The sequence below is a fragment of the Ambystoma mexicanum genome, chromosome 2p (assembly GCF_040938575.1).
Source record: "Ambystoma mexicanum isolate Mex_15411 chromosome 2p, UKY_AmexF1_1, whole genome shotgun sequence".
NCBI lineage: Eukaryota > Metazoa > Chordata > Amphibia > Caudata > Ambystomatidae > Ambystoma > Ambystoma mexicanum.
Genome location: NC_090923.1, coordinates 1,241,953,325 through 1,241,960,692, shown reverse-complemented (window position 1 = coordinate 1,241,960,692; position 7,368 = coordinate 1,241,953,325). Strand labels below are relative to the sequence as shown.

General features: G+C 43.4%; 1 protein-coding gene across 3 annotated transcripts in view; it reads left to right on the top strand.

Moving 5' to 3' along the window:
- The first annotated feature begins 3,300 nt into the window (after positions 1-3,300).
- LOC138567383 (actin, cytoplasmic 1-like) overlaps positions 3,301-7,368 on the top strand; it is a 516,752-nt gene continuing 512,684 nt past the window's right edge. Inside the window, exon 1 of one of the 3 annotated variants that reach the window (XM_069645545.1) lies at positions 3,301-3,556. The gene's annotated coding sequence lies outside the window, so the exon portion shown is untranslated. The remainder of the gene's footprint in view (positions 3,557-7,368) is intronic. The other 2 variants (XM_069645544.1, XM_069645546.1) reach the window with 2 other exon arrangements.

Below are 7,368 nucleotides of genomic sequence, written 5' to 3'. Positions count from 1 at the left end.
AGTGATGTTGCAATAAAAAGTGACAGGGGTGGTTTGGCAAGGAAGCATGTTCACGCGTATGATGCAGAGGTAGCAAGGAAAAAGAGATATATGAGACTCCAAATAAAAACTCTAAAAACAACAGACTTGGTTAACACAAGTAGAAATTAATATTCAAATTAAACATGTGCAACAGTGCCACAGGAACTGGTTGAAGGGTAACCGTGCCATCAGACTCCAACGTGATGGAGCATCCATGCTCCAGGTTTTAAGTAATAAAAATTCATACGTTTTCTGGAGATTATTAAACGACTCCGAAACTCCACAAGCGTCTACTCAGATAAACGTGGTTTCTAAAGCGAATTGGTTATCTCACTACCAGAAGGTATTTGCGCTACTTGTGACTCATGATAAATAGGAACGAGCTCCCGTCTCTCCTAAACAGGGAGGGTGGAAATTTAGGGTGGAGAAGGAACACGTTGAGGAAGTGATCATGAAAATCAGCACTTCACGTGCCATGGGCCTGAATCAACTATCAAATCTTTATTCAAGGGTAACCCCTCGGCATGGGCCTCTACTCTGGCCACTTTGTTTAATCACGTGGGAAATTCCTACTCTTTTCCTAAATCATGGGCCAGTCCTTACATTGTACCTATTTTCAAGAAGGGCCTGCGATCAGACCCGCAAAATTACTGACCGATAGCTCTCGACGCAGACAGTAAGGTCGTTTTGGCCTTAGTGTTGGAACATCTGGGGAGTTGGCAATGCGGTGTGGGCCTGATTCAAAAATGGCAGACAGGCTTAGAAAGTTCTTTGGTACTTCGCTCAATCGGTTCTTGTTCAAAACAATCCTGAGCTTGGTGTGGCTTGGAAAATATGAATCAGTCTATGTGGAAACCATAGAGTTTTCTGCCGCTTTTGACGTGGTAAATCGAGGGCTGTTGTGTAAAAAAACTCACAGCATGGGACATTCCTGACGGATTGCTACATTTGTTAATTGAGCTGCACAAGGGATCGAATGTGCAAATTAGACTGGATCAAAGGGGGTCTCTATCTCTCAACGGGTCTACATGTAGAGGTGTCAGGCAGGTATGCGTATTGGCTCTGTGCCTGTATAACCTCTATTAGTCTGACATTGGTCATTGTCTCGAGGCAACTGCAATCACCATGCCGAAAATTCATATACTCAAAGCAATATAGCTGGCCTATGCAGATGACTTCATATTTTTTCGATTGTACACCAATTGGTTTGCAACACCTTGCAGTGAATTCATCCAAAACAAAGGTTCTCCGTTGCACAAAAAAGAAAAGAAAAAACTGGTTTTACTTTGAGAGTGGGCAGTGATTGTCTGGAGAGGGTAGAAAGATTTATCTATCAGGGCTTCCCAATTTCAGCCAAGGTAACTAAGCTAAGGACTGGTTTAAATTACGTGTGATGTCTCTAATCAATTGAGCAGGGTGGATTCCAAGTTTGGAAAGTTCTCAGCAATCCCTGTCACGAAATTCTATTGGGGTAAAATATTGCCAAAGCTCTTATATGGAATAGAGATCCATGCTGCCTGGATTTTGGATCTACTTCCTTATTTGGAAGCAATGATCTGGAGGCCAGCTCCCAAGGTTTCCAGCTCGGTACCTTTTGCTGCACTAAGATACGAGCTGGGTATATACTCCCTTAAATGCAGGGCACAGTGGAAATGTGTATCTCTCTTTTATAAAATCTTGGTACTGGCACAGAATTCCCTCTTTATTTATTTAAAGAATATGTTCGAGGCAAAGGGGGACGCCTTTATTTCTGAATTATCCACCCCTTGCTCCACCCTGCTTGAGAGACTGGGGCTATCGAGGGAAGAGTTAGCTGGGAACCCTGGTCGTGTGAAGAGGGTCCTCCATCAAAACGAATGGGCCACTACTGTAGGCTAGGACTCCTTGAAACACCTGGCCAGGGATTATAAACGACAAGGGGACCTATCTCCCTTCTTGGCAATTTATCCCGATAGAATTGTGAAGGCTTTCCTAAGATTCAAATGGAACTTGGTTTTGATGAAGGAAGTCCAGGTGAGGTATGGTCTCTTGCCATTAGCCCGAGCAGACTAGATTCTGTAGTGAAGCGGGTCACTTAGAGGCACTGAAACATCTATTGATCTCCTGCTCGGGCGTCCAGGGGAAGCGTATGAACTACCTGAAAAGATTCTCGAATTCACACTAATGGGTGTGAACTAGTTGGTGTGGGATCAATGCCTGGCTTCGGTTCTTGTAGTTACGGGATTCCTAAAGTCGCTAGAATTAAAGTTTACTGAATTGTTTGAAGCTGCCTAATCCCTATGGTCTATTTCTAAAAATGCACTGTGCTTCTCATGGTTCTTGGGAGAAGTTTCTTTGGAATTATATTTATGTTATGAAATTATTAATGAAATGTACGTAATTTTTTAGGATGCGTGAATGTGTTTTTAGGAAATTGTATTGAATTGTATTTGTTGTCTTAGTGGCTATTTTAGCATATGAGCATTTTTTATCAATTTTATGAAAGGGAAAATAATTAAATGTTTGATTGGGTGATTTCATCCTTATTCATCATATTTTCGTTTGTGTATCTGATATAAAAGGAAAATGCTAAAAGTTATTTTTATAACTATATAACATAGCAAAAAAATAAACAAAGTGTGTGCCAATGATATGGAGTCATTTGTTTACCCCACGAACCTGGCCAAACCGAGAATGTGCCACAAATCGACCCCCAAAATGAAATTCTCTGGTGCACACAAATAACTAATTATAGATATGTACTAAATCTCTTCACATCGATTGGATCGGTTACACTGTGGTGTCTGATTTGCTCCATGTAAAAAAATCAGAGCATCATATGTTTGACTGAAAAACAGGATAAGGCTCTTTCTCATCCTCTTGGTCTCAGGGAATATTCATTTTTTGGGAGGGCTGGTGGGTCATTCCACTCTAGTGAGCGCCAAAAGACAAGGAGTTAATCTTAGTAGCAGGATGTCAACGTTTTGCATTGTGTGTGTAAACCTCGCCTTCACTTGCAGGGCGTTTTGTTTGTTCATATTTGCAAGACAGGAAATATGTGGTCAGGCCAGTAAGAGACTCGATGAGAGATTTTTTTTTATGGTCTACCAACACAATCAAATATCCTTTTGTTGCCCTTATATGGCAATGCCCTGTCTGGACTGGCCTTGTTAATGGACTACTGGGAGGGAACGACAGGAGGGGTGCAGTGCCAGTGGGTGTGTGGAAGTCGTCCCTCGGAGTTAAATTCGTAAGATAATACGCATGCAGGAAAAATACTTTCTTTTTGCTACAGGTGCAATGAAGGAGATAAACTAGACTGCCTAAAGTTCTTGCCATAAACGCTGAGCTCACTCAAAGTCCAGGGACACAGCCCCTTTGATTATGACATCATCGTGATCAGCTCCAAATGGAGCCCCCGCGAGTTTCTTCCCCCAGGAAGCAAACCCTATAAAAGCCAGAGGTACAGCTTGCCCTCTATCACTCTCAGCTCCATCCCCTCAGGTGTGCAGTCTCTCCACCTCCACCAGCCAGCACCCATTTTATTCCACTCAAGGTAAGTAGATGCAACAGGGACTCTTCAAGGAGGCGAGAACAAAACCAACTATTAGATGCTAAATTGTAATGGTATGTGTTACTGGCTTTGAATGGTCCTTTACTGCCTCTGTGTTGAAGAAGTATTTGTGTATTGTTGTTTTATCTTTTAGTACACCCGAGTAACATTTTAGTCTCAGCAGGACTTTTCCCTGTTTAGACTTTAATGAGACACGTTTCGACATCAAATGAAAGTAAAACTCTTGTGGGTTTCTTTTGCGATGGAACTGCAGCTGGATTTAAAATAATGGTGCGGCTGCTAACGCAAGATAAGGGCTCACAAGAAGAGAATTCATAAAGATAAGCAGTGTCAGAGCAAGAAAAACATAAACCTGGTACCATAACAATTACAGTGAAAATTAGAAGTTGCGCTTAGATTTTGGCTGGTGGGATTTTTCTCGTGTCATTTACGGGGTGCCAGCTGTTATATTAAAACAGGAAGTGACTTACAATGGCTGAGCACGTTTACGATTAAATAAGACTTACTGTGCCTTTCTAGGTTTAATGCAGAGCTGTTTTTTTCGAACTGTCCTCCCACCATGATGTTTTCTTTCTGCTGATACACCTGTCCCGGTCACGTGTCGCAGTTTTTCATAGATCTGGTGGGTAGCCATTTTGCACATACTCTGCCGTGCCTTCGAAGGGTTGGCCTTGGTCATCCGCGTTGTCCTCCGGGACCGTCAACGTTTCAGCTCGAGCGTTTTAAGCTTGACACTCTTCCAAACCATTTCTGTGGAGGAACTGGCTGGCAGTGCCATCGCGGTGCTCCAGTATTACCTGGGAAGATTGGCAGTGAAACCATAGGCATTCGGAATCTGAGGCAAGAAATCCCTGCAGTGCTTTAAACGAGGAGCCTGCTTGCCCTGTGTTGCCTTTCATTGGTTTGATCTTTGCGTTCCCCTTGTCCGGATTTCTTTATTTACTGAAGAAGTGTAATGTAATGTAATGTGCCTAGCGTGAACTAACTGCTTCCGGTACACCAGGGCGCAGCGTGTGCGGGAAGATTTACAGCGAAAACAGAGAGGGGTAGGGCAAGGATAAGTAACCCAAGCGCCGCATTTGGAGTAGGACGGTAATGGCAAATAGGTGTGATTTTAAAAATTATCCAAATTTTAACATACGATCAAATTAGGAGTTGTCATTTACATAGAATTAACTACATGGGGTAAAACAAGCTTTATTTATACCACGCAATACATTCTATACACGCTTCTGGTAAATGTGCCATGAGATCCCAATACATAAATAGGTGGTATTTAAAAAACAAGCAATATTTTAAATACCACATGTTGTAACCGTTATTACCATAATCAGAATGAGGTCCACGTTACGCTATCATGCACACACAGGCTGGTACAGCATTCCTACATGCAAATGAAATGCTGTAGAGGTTAGGCTATTCAGTGTTCAACCAGTCAGTCATCAAAGGCTTTTATGAACAGCATAATCTTGAGCACTTTTATGGACTGGAAGTGGTTATCTTCGGTTCTTAATTTCAATGGTACCTTCTTTCACATTCGGAGTCCAATGACAGCCTGGCATCTTCCTATGACAATTCCTTGGCGCAATTCACCATCCCACGCCCAAAAGGTTCCGTAAATGGATGGACAATAGCACAGAGTATCTCTTACCACGAGGCATGGTCCTACTAGTAAAGGCAACTCTCCCTCTGCCTGCTTGTTACACCGCTTGCAATAGGAATGTTGGCCACGATGTTTATTTCCTTTTGTACAGGCACCCCCTGTCGGAAAACTCCTGCAGCCTTGCCCCAGACCACAAAAGTATTGGGCCACAGCGGACAAGACAAAGGAAGTGGCCAAGAAGTCGACGTACCAGTCTTAAACATAGCCAACATTTAGGGTAAGGCTGCAGAAATTAGGAGGGTGAAAAAGCAAAAAGAATTCAATAACAAGAGGTATTTTTACTTTTTTTAATTTATTTAAATACAGGAGGAACAATGCTCTTTTGATCACAAAAGAATGTACAATAGATAACAAATCAGATTTGCAGGAAGCAGTGAGCTTCTGACAATTGGGAGAGTTTGAGGGACATTCTGAACAGGTTGTGGAGGAGAGTAAATGGAACAGTCACAGGGGACAATACATACATAGATTAAGGACAAAGAACATTGGACTTTTTTTTTAAGTGCAGGTAGTTGGTACGGCCAGCTGTGCTCGGGATGTGGGCATGATGGATGAAGTGCTAGCTTGGAGGCAGAGGAAGTGAGGGATAGAGGCAGGTTAGAGGTGAGGGAAAAATGTTAGCAAGCAGGCAGATGAGAGGTAGGTTAAGAGGGTAGCTCGGAGACGAGGAGGTAGGCCTTTAGTCTGATTTTTACCAAATCCACATGGAGTGTTTCTTGGATGTCCGGGGGATGAGAATTCCATGCAAGTGGAGCAAAAAGAGAGAAGTATCTGAAACAAGAGGAAGCAAAGGGAGTGCAGGGATCCACAAGGGCAGTCAAGGACGCGGAGCAGAGATCACAAGACTGCTTGTAGAGTTGGATAGAGGAGGATAGATACAGTGGTGCCTTACCCAGGATAGATTTGTGAACCAGGTGAAGAAAGTTAAATTCTGCCCTGTTTTGCACCGTCAGCCATCCAGCCTGGTGACGGTATGAGAAAGTAGGTGTGATGTGAGTGAGTTCAAAGAGAGTCATGGTCGCGAAGTTAATAATCTTGTAGAGAGGACAAAAATCATAGTTGGGGAGACAAAGTGGATGCTGGTGCAGTAGTCCAGTTTAGAGAAGACAAAAATGGTTAAGAGATGCTTGGCGGTGCCTGGTTTTCCTAATATTTAGGAGGTTGAGGTGAGCTGCTGTTCCAGTTTTGGAAATAAAAGTAGAGAAGGTTTTAGAGGGTCATAGATGACACTGAGGTTTCTAGCTGAAGAAGAGTAGGGAAGAGTGTCAGGTGGGAACTGGATAGACAGAGGAAGAGATGAGAGAGCTTTTGGCAGGGAAGAAGAGCATCTCTGTTTTGGTAGAGTTTAACATCACAGGGTGCAAAGCCATCCAATATTCAATGGCAGAGAGACAGTTGGAAATGTTGATAGAGAGATCAGAGGCGAGTTCAGGAAAAGAGAAGAATATTTGGGTGTCGTCCGGAAAGAGTTGGTACGAGAACCAAAGGAGGAGATTAGTGCCCCAAGAGCAGAGGTGTAGAGTGTAAAGAGGAGCTGTCGCATTATTGCCTGGCCTTGCGCAGAGGCAGCACAAACAGCTGCCTCCCCGTTAGGTCTTGGTACTTGTGCGTTAGTATTACCACAGGCTACCGCGACCCCGCCGGGGAAAGAGGGTTAGGGTCTGTTAGGTTGGATAGGTATGGGGATGAGGGTAACCAGAAGGAGGATTAGGGAGAGGTTATGGATAGGTATGGGGGGTTTGGTTACAATGCTCCTCGACTCTGCTGCGCCCTCTGGGGTTAAAACTCAGCCCTCACACTCCACATGCATATAAAAACTGAGAGACTTGAGATCCCTTGCAGTTACCCAAGCAAGAGAGCACTGCTATAAACACAGCCTTATAAACCCCCAGGACAACAGAGGCACATGTGTGATTACACCTAACATTCAGTGTATGGCTCAGTGTTCATGTCAAAAGCAGAGATCAACATCAGCATTACTTCATGCTTAGCAGAGAGCAACATGTAGCATTCCTGCATGCTATAACCGTCTCATTTGTATAGCAGAACTGAAGCTAACACACTCCAGCACAGAAATCTGATTAGATAAGTAAGTAGAAACACTACTTGGCTGCGGGTCATTTTCGCCCCA